Source organism: Panthera pardus, unplaced genomic scaffold, assembly GCF_024362965.1.
Source record: "Panthera pardus isolate Hobbes unplaced genomic scaffold, ASM2436296v1 HiC_scaffold_12, whole genome shotgun sequence".
NCBI lineage: Eukaryota > Metazoa > Chordata > Mammalia > Carnivora > Felidae > Panthera > Panthera pardus.
Genome location: NW_026526677.1, coordinates 27,541,403 through 27,557,444, shown reverse-complemented (window position 1 = coordinate 27,557,444; position 16,042 = coordinate 27,541,403). Strand labels below are relative to the sequence as shown.

General features: G+C 44.2%; 2 long non-coding RNA genes across 2 annotated transcripts; one reads left to right on the top strand and one right to left on the bottom strand.

Annotated features, from left to right (window-relative positions):
• Positions 1–2,131: 2,131 nt before the first annotated feature.
• On the bottom strand, positions 2,132–3,038 carry LOC109279160 (uncharacterized). The gene is made up of 2 exons (XR_002086041.2): positions 2,937–3,038; positions 2,132–2,429 (listed from the first exon to the last, which is right to left on the bottom strand). It is a non-coding gene; the product is annotated as an uncharacterized LOC109279160 (long non-coding RNA).
• Positions 2,208–15,071, top strand: LOC128776095 (uncharacterized). Its single transcript, XR_008421024.1, has 3 exons — positions 2,208–2,356; positions 6,209–6,435; positions 13,981–15,071. It is a non-coding gene; the product is annotated as an uncharacterized LOC128776095 (long non-coding RNA).
• Positions 15,072–16,042: the final 971 nt, after the last annotated feature.

The following is a 16,042-nucleotide window of genomic DNA, read 5'->3' as shown; positions in this document are numbered from 1 at the left end:
GCCAATAGCGTCTAGAGATGACTCAATTGCAGAGCAGAGCTGGTTGTGTGAGCAAGAGGGACTGAGGCTGGGAGAAGAGGGAAAGCAGGAACCGGAAACACCACAACAGATGGAAACTCCTCTCTTGAGAACTTGACAATGAAGTTCAAAGGAGTATGAGCCAAAACCTAAGTGGAATTTAGGCAGATGCTAAAACCAAGGAGCCCAACTTGATAGAGCATAGAGCAGGCAGACAGTGTATGGGAAATAGATGGCAACAGAGATCAGACAGCAGAGTAGTGTGAGAAGCTAACAGCAAGATGCACAGGCAGGAATTCTACTAAAGAGTTCAAAGCTGATACCCCATGCCCCATACTCCTGTGTGATATGGAGCCAACTTCAGGAAAGCCTAGAAACCCGCCCTAAGTGAGGGCTTAGGCAAGTGGGACAGAATTTGTAGCCTGCCGCTGGGGTTCAGAGCTAGGGCTCTAGTCTTCCCTCCCAGGTTCTAGAAGGTCAGGGAAGTGGGTTAGCGCCACAGGGAGCATAGAAGTACAAAGATACAGCACAGTGCTTTGACCTGAGCTTAGTGCCCTCTTACCTCTTGGTACCCAGTGTGGTTTGCCTTCCTGGCACCCATCCCCTCATTTTTCGTAATGGCCCTTGATAGTCTCTGGCCATCTTGTCTCTATTCTCAATCATCATGCTTTGTGTAGAGTCCCCACTTCCAGCTTTCAGAGTACACCATGTGACCACATCTGGCCAGTCACAGCACTGTACCTCCCTGGCCACTGAGATTGGTTCAGAGAAGAGCAGTCACCTTAGGTAGCTGGTGTTGCTGCAGCCATCTTGTCACCACGTGGAGCAGAGACTGAAGGATGAGAAAGAGCAGAGCAAAGAGGAGGGGCAGAAGGAGACCGGGTCCTAATGGCTTTGTTGGAGCCCTTGAATCCAGTCGTGCCCAGAGCTAGCCCCTGCCCCTGGGTTTTGCAGTTGCATTTATCAATAAATTCCCTGTTAGGCTAAATCAGTTTGGTTTGGCTTTTCTGTCACTTTCAACCAAGGCATCCCAACTAAAGGCTGAAACAGTGAATAGAGCCTTTTTCCAGACCCCCTTGCCCATTGATAGATTGCCGGGTCCTAGTATATTATGAGGCCATGCTCCCATTGGCCCAGGACCTGGGTAAAGCTCAGGCTATAGGTGACTGACCTTACTATGAGCACCCTAGCAGGCTTGGGTTGGCAGAACAACCCAATGAGCAGAGACACAGAAAACTAGGTTCTTCCTGATGTCTTATATTCTGGTTTCATATCTCCATCTGCCACTGAAGGAGTTTAGTAGGCTGCCACTATAGTTTAAAAAAAATTTTTAACGTTTATTCATTTTTGAGAGACAGAGAGAGACAGAGAGTGAGCAGGGGAGGGTAAGAGAGAGAGAGAGGGAGACACAGGATCTGACGCAGGTTTCAGGCTCTGAGCTGTCAGCACAGAGCCTGATTCGGGGCTCGAACTCAACGAACCATGAGATCATGACTTGAGCCGAAGTCAGATGCTTAACTGACTGAGCCACCCAGGTGCCCCAGGTTGCCACCATTTTGGACCATAATGGTTGCACTTCACCTTAAAAAAAATCTATATGTATATCTGTATCTATCTATCTACCTATCTATCTATCTATCCATAAAAACTCTTTCTTGGAACACCTGGGTGGCTCAGTCTGTTAAGTATCCGACTTTGGCTCAGGTCATGATCTCACAGTGAGTTTGAGCTCCCGGTTGGACTCTGTGCTGACAGCTCAGAGCCTGGAGTCTGCTTCAGATTCCGTGTCTCCCCCTCTCTCTCCGTCCCTCCCTGCTCATGCTCTCTCTCAACAATAAATAAAATAAGCACTTAACACAAAACAAAAAAACCTCTTTCTTGCATGGAAGAACCAAGGTAGAGAAAAGTATAAAGATGATCCTACTCTAAGGCACGTCCCTGAGCTAATCGGAATGAGAACCCCAAACCCCCTTTGAAACTTTTTATGACAAATAGCAAAAGCATCCATTGCTGTTAAATCTCTCTCTACTGTTCCTTCACACAGGTCCCAAATTTGAGGACTTAGTTGCCATATGTATTAAAGTAGGGCAGCTGCTGAAACAAGACACCTCCAAATGTCTCACCATAACTTAAATTTATTTCATGTTCTCATAATAGCATCAGATTGGGGCACAGTTCACAGGGCGGGCTTCTTCTGTGCAGTCGTCACTCAGGGGTCCAGGCTGATGGAGGCTCTGTCGTCTTCAACACTTGAGTTCCTCTCAATCTCAGCCGGCTGGATGAGCCAAGGAGCTGCTGTGTGGGAGGCTGTTATGGGCCGGGCTTGAAAGTGATGCAGGTAACATCTCATTCCGTGGACTAGAATTCCATTTTGCGGCCACAGCGAAATGTAAGGGAGACTGAAATGGAGTCTGTGTGCCCAGGAAAGAGGAAAACATGTAGCCATCAGTCACTGCTAGTGCGTTTGATGTTTCTTTTCTGAATTCTGAATGGCGCTTTGATCTCACAGTTTCTTTTTTGGTTTCTTTTTGTGGATCTTTGCAAGGCACAATAGATTTGGGACTAGAAGACCAGCCCTAGAGACGCTAATTATTTCCTCTTTGTACATTCAGCTGGATATTCAATGCATATTTGTTGAATGAATATGTGAATTCAAGAAGATAAAAAGAAACGGAGTCTGTTAAGGGGAATATATTGTTTATCAGACCCAGAAGTTTCAGTTGTTAACAACTGGGGGAAATGAGATAAAATTTGCTATTTAGCTCTAGAAATCTAATTTTCTTAGAATTTTTGCATAAGTTGTCTTATTTTACCATCTTAGTTTTAATAATATGTGAACATCATAGAAAGAAAAAATTTAAAGAAGTAGAAACAGATAGAGATGCTCTTTCCCATTAAACTCAACTATTATCGAGTACCTCTTAACTTTGGCAATCCTCTGCATGCTTAAGAAAACTGCATTCTCTTTTTCAGTGCCTCCAATATGCAAAAAGTCCTGGGTTCTCAGCTCATTCTCTGCTTGTCTCCTTCACAGCTGCTGGAGCTTGGATGTTGAAATTCCTCACCAGGCTTTGCAATAGTATAGCTTCCCCCTGCAATACTGAGACTTAGTGCTCCTTTTGAAACCATTTGAGGAGTGCCTGCCTAGCTCAGTTGGTAGTCAGTAGTCGGGGTTGTGAGTTTAAGCCCCACACTGGGTGTAGAGATTACTTTAAAAAAATAAATAAATAAGGGGCACCTGGATGGCTCAGTCGGTTAAGGGTCTGACTTCGGCTCAGGTCATGATCTCACGGTTTGTGAGTTCAAGTCCCACGTTGGGATCTGTGTTGACAGCTCAGAGCCTGGACCCTGCTTCAGATTTTGTGTCTCCCTCTCTCTCTCTCTGCCCCTCCCCTACTCACACTCTGTGTGTGTCTCTCTCTCAAAAACAAATAAACATTAAAAAAATTTTTTTAATAAATAAATTAAATTAAAAAATAATAAGTTTCTTGTTTAAAATAAAATAAAATAAAAACATTTGACTATATGCTTTTTTAAAAACGTTTATTTATTTGTTTTGAGAGAGAGAGAGAGAGAGAGAGAGAGAATGAGAAGAGCAGAGAGAGGGAGACAGAGTCCCAAGCAGGCTGTGCACCAGCAGCACAGGGCTCAATGCAGGGCTTGAACTCACGAACTGTGAGATCATAACTTGAGCTGAAATCAAGAGCTGGTCGCTTAACCAACTGAGCCAGCCAGGCATCCCTGACTACACGCTTTCTAAAGTATTTCCAATAGCTAGGGTTTTCCTAGATTCTTCCAACAACTCTCTGAAGGTGGTACGAGGTCATCATCATCCCTAGCCCCATAAGGTGACTGATTCACATCCTAAGGTGGGAGCAGAGCTAGACTAGACCCCAGTTCCTCTGCTTTTCCACTAACCCATCTCCTGAAGAAGTGCTGTTTTATTCATTTCCCATAAATCCCCCCCTCCCCACTCCTTCCTCCTGTTTTCTATTCCAGATAAGAAATGGGGGGGGGGGGAAGGTCAAGATCAAGATTAAGATTAAGATATATCTCTTTTCCTCCAGTCAACAGAGTCTGTATCCGACCCCTAAAGCGGCCCCCCAACAAAAGATGAGTAAATTGTTTGTTCATTCAACTTCCTGCCCACCTTATTTGTCAATAAGAAATTTGCATGAATTTTTCTCATGGTAAACTAAGAGGCTTTCCATTAGCGTAGGCTGTCTCTACAAGGAGTAGAACCTTTCCCCTCTAAACGTTTAGAAACATATTTTGAATATAATACAGCAGGGTTTTGATTGGTTTTGTTTTTTAAGGTATGTAGTAATTTCCTCACTCCCGTAATTACAGTTGAAGTCACTTGTTGGCAATGTATCACTAGGGGCTTAAAGAGAGAAGCCGGGTTGATTTCCACATAATGATCCAAATAAAAAAGGCTGAGAAATGAGCCCTGAGCCACTAAGCCCGCTGCAGTGTACAAAACAGGTTTATGTTCAGAAGCGGCCACTGCGTTTCCCTGATTTGCGAGCATAAAAATAAAGCATTTTCCTGTGGGTTATTTCTAACCTGCAAATTTTTTCCATAGCCAGATTTGCCTTGACCCCAGAGGTGAAACTTTAGAGAGAAATGCTTTTCACTAGCAGTTCCCATGATGTTATCAATCCCATTGTAGGACCAACAATTAATTATAACAATAAGAAAGACATTATTCATCCAGGCCTCCCTTCCTGCTCTTAAATTCATAAAACTCCCTGCCACCTGGACAGTTGATGTGTGTGTGTGTGTGTGTGTGTGTGTGCGCACACACACATATATGTGTGGCTTAAAATAACCTGATTACAATTATGTGTAAAATACACAGTGGAAAACTCTGGAAGAAAAATATCAAATACTTAAAGTAGCTATATGAATGGTGATATTAATGAGACAGGGGTCTTTTACTTTATTCTCTTTTTCTAAAATAACTATATTGCAGTTTTATTATTTTCTTTTTTTTTAATAGTTATTTATTATTTTCAAAAGAGAAAGAGAGAGACAGACAGAGCATGAGCAGGGAAGGGGCAGAGAGCGAGGGAGACACAGAATCCGAAGCAGTCCCCAGGCTCTGAGCTGTCAGCACAGAGCCTGATGAGGGGCTCAAACTCAGGAACCGCGAGATCATGGCCTGAGCTGAAGTCAAATGCTTAACTGACTGAGCCACCCAGGCGCCCTTTCACCTTTCTTTTCTTTTCTTTCTTTTTTTTTTTTAAATGTTGTATTTATTTTTGAGACAGACAGAGAGAGAGAAAGAGAGAGTAGGGGAAGGGCAGAGAGAGAGGAAGACAGAGGATCTGAAAAGGGCTCTATGCTGAAAGCAGCAAGCCCATGAAGGGCTCGAACTCGACTTGCAAACCTAGAGATCATGACCTGAGCCGAAGTCATCTGGGTGCTCAACCGACCCAGCCACCCAGGCGCCCCAGCGTTTTTATTACCTAAATAAAATTAATATCATTAATTCAATATAAAAAGTTTTAAGTATTTTACTTTTCACTATTTATTGAGTGCCTATTATGTGCCAGGGTTTGTCCTGGGGAGAACAAGAACCAGAACAGGGAGAATAAGACAGATACAGCTCTTTCTCTCATGGGAGTTCTAGTCAAAGAGGGGAGGCACGTTTCTAAGCGTTTCTAAGCACTGTGAATCGGCAGGGAACGAAGAAGGCAAATGTCCTTGACTTCCTGGAGCTTATATTCTAATTGATTTACATATTGCTTCATTTCTAATTAGCATGAGTGTCATGAAGGAAAAGTACAGAGGGCCTGCCTCATCGGAAAGACCAGAGATGATGTCCCTGAGGAAGTGAGATAGTTTCAAGGGTCTCAAATAAAATAGGGCTTTGTTTTGCCCTCCTGGACTGAGAGAGCTCTGCCAGACAGCGCAGGAGTTTCCTTAGGTGACTAAGTTCTGGCAGGTGCTCTGTGTTGAGGTCTGACTCTCGGTTCATCTGCTGTGGAGGTGCCTGGTGCAAGAAATTCACACCCTTCCCCCCCCCCCCCAAGATGCCAGTGGGGATTTGAAACCAGATTTTGATTAGTAGTCGCTGTCCATTTGTGCTTCAGCACATTGTGTCCACGAAGTCCTGATACAGAAAAAAGCAAGGCCATCCTTCCCTCGTAGTGCTGACAGTAACTAATGGACCTTCCTCTCCCAGATGGGAAAACTGGAGCTGAGAAGACAAATCCAGCATGAGCCAGAGGGCCCTCTGCTTCGCGGGTCAGGAGAAAGCAACTGCTTGATTTCGGGTTTGCCCCTCAGACTGCAGAGCTCCGGGTCACCAGCCTAAACCGCTTAATGCACATTACGCCTGGGTCTACTTGGAAATGGCTGAAGGCACTTAAATGGAATGCCCAACCTTTGTCCTCAGCCCTGAAACCACAGGTAAGTATTTAGGTCTGTGTAGTATCGATCATGCCTCCCACTGGCACCAGGAAAAACGTTGTGAAGCAAGTCAACTTTCCAGTGACAAGGAAGTCATTCCCCTAATCCACTCTCACTGGACAATCAGGTTGACAAAAACCATTAAGTTTTCTGAGATTAGAAATTCACTGTCAGAGGGAGCCATGTATAGAGTTTTCCACTCCATTACACCCAGGACAATAACCAGAGGCCAAGTGACAGGAAAAGGCTGGGGTCTGTCTTTTTAAAGTTTCCTGTGTCCTTGGGTGGAGGGAAATAAATTAGCAAGTGCCTCCCTTTTGTAGGACATGGGATATATATTATCTCATTAATCAACGCAACAGCCTACGAGGTGCATTCTGCTTATTGCATTTGTCAGAAGAATAAACTGGGGCTCAGCAGGTTTGGGTTGCTAGCTAAGATCACCCTGCTAGTTACGGTGACATGGGGCTGAGAATCAGAATCATTGGGCTGGAGGGGTCTAGAGGCTCCTAACTTTCTTCTAAGCAGATCCACACTTTAACCATCTGGAAAACCGGTTCTGTCTGAAAGATCCCACTGTTCTGTGGCAACTGGAAGCAGGCTGGTGCTGTGGCAAAGACCACAGATTGTGGCAGATTCGTATCCATATGTCCGCCCCGCCTTTCACTGTGTGACCTTGGGGAAGTTTCTTCACCTCTCTGTCTCCTTTTCCTCCTCTAGTCATGAGGAGGTGATAACCTAAAAACCCTAGAGAACTGATGTTGTCCAGTAAAGGTGTTACAAGTAATTACACTCAAAAGCATGCATTCTGGATCATGTATCAGCACAACTTTTCTGTAAAAGACCAACAGGTAAAGTGCTCTCTGCCACATTTACTCAACTCTACTAAGCACGGAAGCAGTCACATATAGTACATAAAGGAATTGGCATGGCTGTGTGCCAATAAAACTTTATTCATGGACACTGAAATTAGAATTCACCTGACTTTCGTGGTCAGGACACATTATTCTCTGATTTTTTTTTCAACCATTTAAAAATGTAAAGGCTTTCTCAGCTCCTGGACCATACAAAAGCAGGTGGTGGGCCTGGTTGAGTTCATGGGCTAAGGTTTGCCAATGCCAGCTCTCCAGTGCTACTCAAGGGCGGTCCAGGGATCAGCAGCCTCATTAACACCTAAAACTTTGCTGAAAATGAAACTGCATGGGCTCCACCCTAGACTTGCTGAATCTGAATCTTTAGGGAGAAGGAGCGGGAATCTGCATTTTAACAAGCTCTTGGCTATTTTCACGAACACTGGAGTTTGAGAATCACAGCTGTGGATGAACTCATACACATGTGCGCAAGGATTTACATACAAGAATATTCATAGCCACATTATCTGTAATAACTTCAACCTGAAAAGAACCCAAACGTCCAGGAACTGTAAAAATGTCTAAAAGCAGTAAAAGAGATAAGTGGAATAATATTCAGGAATGAAAACGGACAAACTAGAGTCTTGTGCCATATGGATAAATACTAAAATGATGACATGGCACACACACGGAAACAGATCCAGACACAAAAGAATATGGACTCTATGATTCTATACAACAATATAAAGTTAAAAAATAAGCAAACTAGGGGCACCTGGGTGGCTCAGTTGGTTAAGTGCCAGACTCTTGGTTTCGGCTCAGCTCGTGATCTCACGGTTTGTGAGTTTGAGTCCTGTGTTGAGCTCTGTGCTGACAGCGTGGAGCCTAAGCTTGGGATTCTCTCTCTCCCTCTCTGCCCTCTCCCACTGTCTCTCTCTCTCTCTCTGTCTCTGTCTCTCTCTCTCTCTCAAAATAAATAAATAAACATTTGTTTTTAAATAGGCAAACTAAATTATACCATTTTGGGGTGAATACCCAAATGACAAAACGGTAAAGTGAGGCAAAGCAGTTATACTCATTAAAGTCAGGGTCGTAATCTTTGTGGGGAAAGAAGTCAGTATGTTTAGGAAAGGACACATGAGAGGCTTCTGGGGGCTGGCAATGCCCAATTTCTTGGCCTGGGTGATTGCTACACACATGTGCTCACTTTCTGATAATTTGTTTAAGTGTGCATTTATGTTTTGTGCACTTTTCTGTATGTGTGATGCATTTCACCGTTAAAAAAAAAAAAAAAATTAAAAAGAAAAATCCTGCCAGGAATGGTGACTTTCTGAGCTAGCCCTGTGTATGGAACCTGCCAGACCCACTTCACACCTTGACTTCCCGCTTGGCCGATTCCCTGTAGCCCACCCAACTGCAAGTTGCAAATTTATAGGCCAACTGAGCCCAGATGGTTTCCTGTGATAGCTGCTAGGGGCATAATAATGAATACACGTCTCCCCACACGTTCCTGAATGCGTTTTGGCAGGATTTTTACTGCAGGCAGTAAAACCTTGTTACAAAGTCCCTCACTGTCTCAGGGGCTTGGCCACGTTGCGGTTGAGCCACACTGCCTCTTGTTACAGGCAGCACGTCATCCTTGTCCCACATAGCATCCTTGAGAGCTGGCTTTCTCTCCCTTGTCCTATGAGGCTGTTTGATTGATTGTTACTAATAATCATTGCATTTCAGAAACCCAGATTCCTGTCCTCACAGCTGGAACTTCCTCTTTGCACTAATTGGAAAAACATCCTCCGGGAAATGGGGCATCTTTATTGAGTCAATCTTTGGCGATGACTATGTCAACTGGCGAGATGAAGTATACAGCAAGGAAGTGAAGGCTCTGAAACCCTCCAGGGCACTGGTCCCAGGTCTCAGTTGAAGAAATCAGGCTGACTTGACCAGATCCCTGTATGGAAAAACTAAGGGTCACGTTAGGGAAGGGCCAGCTTGAGGGGCTGGGGTCGATCCATAAGTTCAGGAGCCATCCCAGCTAATGGTCCCCCAATTTTCTTCCCTTTCTTCCCTGAATATTAGCTGCATAATTAAGACTACATTTCCCAGACTCCCTTTCAGTTAGATATGGTCATGTGAGCAAATTATAACTAATTAGAAAGCAAGCAGAGGGGATGTACGAAGCTTCCATGAAGAGCCATATGCATCCTTCTTTTCCCTTCCTTTTCTTGCTTTCGGCTGGAATGTGGCTGGAGATTTAGCAGCCATTTTGAACAATGAGGTGACTTTGGAAATGGAGTCCACGCCAATGGGTAGCACAGCACTATTCCAGCCTTTGACCTGCTTCCTGGACTCTTGCAAAAGAGAAACTTTTAAATCTTGCTTAAGCCATTGTTTTGGGAGATTTTCTGTCACTTGTAGTAAGAACCTAATCTTAACTCCTATAACAGCACTTTTTATAATGGTAAAGAAGTGGAAGCAACCTCAGTGGCCCTTAAGAAGGGATTGGTTACATTTGTTCCCTCATTTGCTTACTCATTCATCACATTTGAAATGAGTGTCTACCCCATGCTTGACGTGGTTTCAAGCACTGGGGATATAGTGGTTAAAACAATGTTGTCTCTGCCCTCAAAAACTTTGTTGGAAGAGGAAGCAAAAGGCATAAATAAATGGACAACTAAAATATAGCTTAATGAGTGGAACCACAGAGACCGAGTAGTTTAATTTTTTTTTCAACGTTTTTTATTTATTTCTGGGACAGAGAGAGACAGAGCATGAACGGGGGAGGGGCAGAGAGAGAGGGAGACACAGAATCGGAAACAGGCTCCAGGCTCTGAGCCATCAGCCCAGAGCCTGATGCGGGGCTCGAACTCACGGACCGCGAGATCGTGACCTGGCTGAAGTCGGACGCTTAACCGACTGCGCCACCCAGGCGCCCCAAGAGACCGAGTAGTTTAAAAAATAGTATAATGAAACAAACGGAAGGTAACTGGAGGGGTTGCGGGAAGGGGGATGGGCTAAATGGGTAAGGGGCATTAAGGAATCTACTCCTGAAGTCATTGCTGCACTATATGCTAACTAATTTGGACATAAATTAAAAAAAATAAAATTAATAAAAAAATTATAATGAGATAAGGAAAATGTTCATGGCATATTGCTAAACAGTAGGTTAATAAAGGTCATACACGGTGAGTCTAATTTGTAAAACATATATATTTGCATAGAGAAAAACCAAAACTGATGTATAATTAGTCTGAACACTTTGAACAGCATTTAGCAAGAGACAAATAAACGGTTAAGGAGTGAAAGGTTTTATTTCAAGGTGGAGGGACTATTTTTCTCCCCCTGCATTTCTATATGCTTTCCAAATGCTACCCGCATAATATGTATTACTTTTGTAATAAGGAAAAAATACCAACATGAGGAAACAATGTGCGTTATGAAGTTCAGGATCAAGACGAAATGTGTAGGGTAGTGATTTCAGTGAGATTGCAAACTAAGTTGTGCTAAACAGTCTTAAAAAGAAACTCGAGTCTGAGGTCTGAGGTTGGCCTCTCCCTAGGGGGAGGACACTAGAAGGGTCTGGTTCTCCGCCCCATGTACTGTCTAGAAGCATGCAAAGAAGTTTGCCCAGGGCTTTGTTCTACATTTTTAGTGGGGCAGGGCCCACTGCAGCCAAGTTATTAAGCACTAGCCCTATCACTTCTCTTCCCATGGCTCCTCTCTGCTGGGCCTCTTGCCCAACCATTAAAGCAGCTGTTGTTGTTTTGTAGAGGCTAATTAACTCCACACTGCATGAAGCCAGACGCTAATTGGCCCACTCACTTAATCAACTTTAATGTCTCTCTTCTGGTGGACCCGGCTGCTGCTTTTTGTTCCCCTGATCACCAACAAACGCAGATCCAGGGGAGTGGTAATAACGGCCTCCGGTGGGCACACGCAGCCTTGACCCCGTCCCCTACCACAGAGTAGGGGCAGAGGGTCATTCCGACCCTCAGTCGGCTCAGTGGACGTCCTCCCAAGTTCACGATCACTGGTGCATCTTGGGACCTGAGCCTATTGCCTCTCTTCCAAACATTGCACGGTGATATGAGTCATCAGATGGTTGGTTCCTCAAGAGGATTGACCTCATCGCTGTCTGTTGCTGACACAGATTTAAGACTCTAAAACCTAACTAACTCACACAATTACTGCAACTACACTTTCCTGAGTGTCTTGGGTGCAGCAGATGCCGTGGCACGTCCTTTCCAATGCAACGTGAACACGACGCGGCTCAGGGTAAGTAAGCAATACATACTCCTCACCATACGAGGAAGAAACATCACTCGTCCCCATTTGTCAGATGAGGAAACTGAGGCAGTAATAGTATTTACAAATGTGATTGAAATGACACACATGCTCATTTCAATCATAGCCCTGTAAGATTAGGACCAAGAATTGTTATAATCCCCATTTTGGGTAGAGTTTAGAAACTTTGAGAAAGAAAAGTGACTTTCCTAAGAGATCACCAAGTATGGTGGACAGAATAATCCCCCCGCCAACACCACTTGCCAAGACGTGTATATCCTAATTCCCAGAACCTGTGAATATGTTCCTTACAGGGCAAAATGACTTTGCTAATGGATCAAGTTAGGATTTGGAGATGAGATTATCCTGGATTATCTAGTTGGGCCGAGTATAATCACGAAGTTTCTTGTAAGAGGGACACAGGGGGCTATGAATCAGAGACAGAGGGTGTGAGAACAGCAGAGGTCAGACAGGAGAGAAAATGCTACACTGCTGACTTTGAAGACAAAGGGGGCCACAAGCCAAAGATTGCAAGCAGCATCCAGAAGCTGGAAAAGGGAAGGACATGGATTCTCCCCTGAAGCCTCCGGAAGCAACACAACCCTGCCAACACCCTGACTCTAGACATCTGACCTCCAGAACCGTAAGATAATAAACTCATGGTGTGTTAAGTCACGAAGTTTGTGGTAATTTGTTACAGCAGAAATATGGAGCGACTACTGATTTTGTTACAGCAGCAACAGGAAATGAATACACACCATAAGTGGAAGAATTAAAGGGCTTGAATTGAGGCATCGTGACATGAAATCCCTTTCTGACTGAAGTGACAAGATTTCCCCATACGTGATCAATATGCGGTGATTTTGAATGCTCGCCTCCCGTAAGATGAGGATAAACGATGCCTGTGGGTCTGTGGGCCTGGCTTCTCTCTGAAGGCCAACATGCCCTCTGCCTCCTTCCCAGTCCACTCCACGCTTCTTGCTCTTCATTTCCTTCCTCTTCTTCCTCAAGCATCTGAAACCCAGCTGTACAACGTATCTCATCTAGGGGAAACCATGGTTCTGTCTCTATCTGAAGGTCCGCTTTGACCAGGGCAGGATGCGTCACAGAGCTTGTGGGAGTTTGGGGTTTGGGAGACTGTAGAGCAGTGTGGTTAGTCTCCGGCATTTGAATGCTACCTACCCAGTTACTTTCAGCGTGCCTCCATTTCGTCTTCTAATAACAAGGTGGTTCTGAGGATGAAGTGACACAACTCATGTGTCCCACTGAGCACAACATCTGGTAATGATAAATACTCACCAGATGTTGTCAGTGATGACACCAACACAAACTGACCTCCAGGCTGGCAGAACTCCAGGCCTCGCTCCTAGAGCAGTGGTTCTCAGACTGCTGAGACCACGTCATCAGACGGATGGCATGCATCGGATTTATCTGGAAGGGATGGCCTCCACTTCCAGAGTTTCTGATTTAGTAGGTCTGGGGTGGGACCTGAGAATCTGCATGGCCCAACATTTCCAGGCAATGGGGATGTTGCTGTGCCAGGGATCATACTTTGAGAACCACTGATGCAACACATAGAGTCAGGGATTGTGCCTTCCATGCTATTTTCCCCTAGCGCCCAGCACAATGCCTGGCATATAACAGATACGTGACAAATATTTGTGGCATGAATACATTTTTTTCCACTGTCTTCCTGAGGCTTTAAATGTCCAGGAGGCTGCCCTTTTCCATAAAAGAATTCCATTCTCTATCTTTTTTATCGCCATCATATTTACTACAACTTGGTGCTGACAATCTCCTCTTCATAGACTCCCTGTTTTCCCCTTGAATACCCTCCATTTCCCCAGTGAGTGTCTCTCCCCTGGATCTCAACCTTTTCCATTAACTCCATGCACTGCACAGCCTGTTCCAGGACATCAAACTTTAATTTAAACAGAAAATAATCAATAAGCTTAGCAAATTGCCCATGGCAACCTCTGCTGAGTGAATCAAAGGGTTTTATAGGTAATTTAAAGGGTGTCCTCACTTATCCCTCAAGGTAAAGCTTAGCACATTGACAAGAGTCCTTTTCCACTCTGGCCCAGGATGCTCTGGAAGAAAATGGAGGAGAAAGGACTTAGGTTCTGGGGTTAGGGGGGGTGTTTGGACCAGGAAGGAAGGGTCTGTTTTTAAGCACTGACATCTGATATTGACCCCCATGTGAGTGAGGGGTTTTCATTGTTACAGACAACAGAAACAGACTCTGGATAACTTCAGAAATAAAAATTACTGTCAGGCTATGAGGTGTAATTGATGAAAAAAAAGGCTAAATATCTGGTTCTCAGAAATATTAGAAACGGGGGTTTTCTCTCTTGAAGGTGTTATTTAGGGATGCACCTGTGTGATTTTCTGTCTTTGTGTATTTTGACCCAAGATTCATATTCCAAGAGAGCATCTGAGCAGCCTGACTGGGTCACATGGCCCTCTCTTGACCTGGAAGGACGGGGCACCATGATGGACGGTTCCACTGAGAAGGGAAATGGAGAGGAGAGCTAGTTCTCCAAAGGAATACAGAGGTAGAGTAACTACAGAAGGGGACGGCAAATACATATTTCTACTATAGAACTTTGTTTTTGACTTTGTGGTTTGACTGATTGTTTTGTCCAAACAAGAGTGGCCAATCTAACAGTGTTTTACGAGATTGTGGGGCCTGCGCAAGACTTTGAAGGGCCATCAAGCGCGTGGCTTGGTTATCTACCCAAGCCAGAGAGCTGTCTATCATTTTCTGAGAATCTTCCCAGACTCCTCTGAGAAGATTGTCTAACTTTTAAATCCTTACAAACAAGACCAGTTCTCTCTTCCAGGGAGATATTAAATACTCGACAACCAGTATAACATGGGAGTGAGCTAACCAAAACTGTAAGAGCGGTAAACAGCCCATAAGACCAAACTGATCCACGCCAACCGACCGTCTGTCCAGCGTCTCTTTAACCTAAGTGGGACCTTGAAAGCCTGTCCTTCTGATCTCTACAATAGATGCCCATAACAGCTTCTCATTCCCTGGGAGAAGTACCGGGGTCTTCTTTCCCGAGTTTTCACAGACCCATGGCTTTGTCAGGGACTTGAAAATTTAGTGTGCCAACTGTATGATGGATGCTGCCTTCTTAACAGAGCTGCACGTAAATGCCATGCGGTCTGCTGCTTTTTCCTGTGTATTAAACTCTGGAGTCATCCTGCCTGAGTTTAAAACCCAGCTCTACTACTTACTGGCTCTGTGGCCTCAAGTAAGTGGTTTACCCTCTCTGAGCCTACCTCCCCACCATTTTCCCTCCTCCACTATCAAGCAAATTCCAGACACCGTATCATTTCATCCATAAATACATTACTAAATGATAAGGACTCTTTTTAAAAGGTAACCAGAGTACCATAATTCTTTTATATCATCAAGTGGCTGTTCCTCATTTATGGTTCTTATAGAATATCTTAATTGTTTTCTTAGGAAAGTAGTAATTTCTTTTTTCCTCAACATAGTATCATAAGCATTTTACCATGCTGTTAAATATTCTTCTTCTTTTTTTTTTTTTTAATTTTTTTTAACGTTTATTTATTTTTGAGACAGACAGAGCATGAACAGGGGAGGGGCAGAGAGAGAGGGAGACACAGAATCTGAAACAGGCTCCAGGCTCTGAGCTGTCAGCACAGAGCCCGACGCGGGGCTCGAACTCACGGACCGTGAGATCATGACCTGAGCCGAAGTCAGACGCTCAACCGACCAAGCCACCCAGGCGCCCCTAAATATTCTTCTAAAATGTAATATTTAGGGGCGCCTGGGTGGCTCAGTTGGTTAAGCGTCCGACTCTTGATTTTGGCTCAGGTCATGAACTCACAGGTCATAAGTTCAAGCCCCACATCAGGCTCTGTGCTGGCAGTGCAGACCCTGCTTGAGATTCTCTTTCCCTCTCTCCCTGCCTCTTCCTGCCCTCCTCATAATAAACAAATAAATTTAAAGAACAAAATAAAATGTATGATTTAAGCATGCATGATATTAATGAATCAGTTAATTTATTGAGCCAATCATGCTTTCAGATATTTATGTTATTTCCAAATTTTCACTATTAAAAAAGGCTCTGATTAACATCTGTGGTAGACCCTGGGTGTCTCAAAATATCCATATTCCCCTTATTCTTTAGGATAGAACCCCAAATTTACTTGGCGTGACAAAAGATAAGCTAAAAAATTTTCATTTCCCAGCTCCTCTTGCAATTAGCTGAGGCCAAATGAGATAGAAATAGACATTACATGGGGTCTCTGGGAAGGCTGCTGGGAGGAAATTGATCCGGCTGGTAAGTGCTTTTTTTTTTTTGCCCTCCTCCCCCTCCTTCTTCCTACTGCCTAGAACACAAGTAGAGTTCCTAGTGGTCCAACACCATCTTGAACCATTAAAATGGAAGATACACTCTAAGGTGACAGAGCAGGAAAAAAAGCAGCTTGAATCT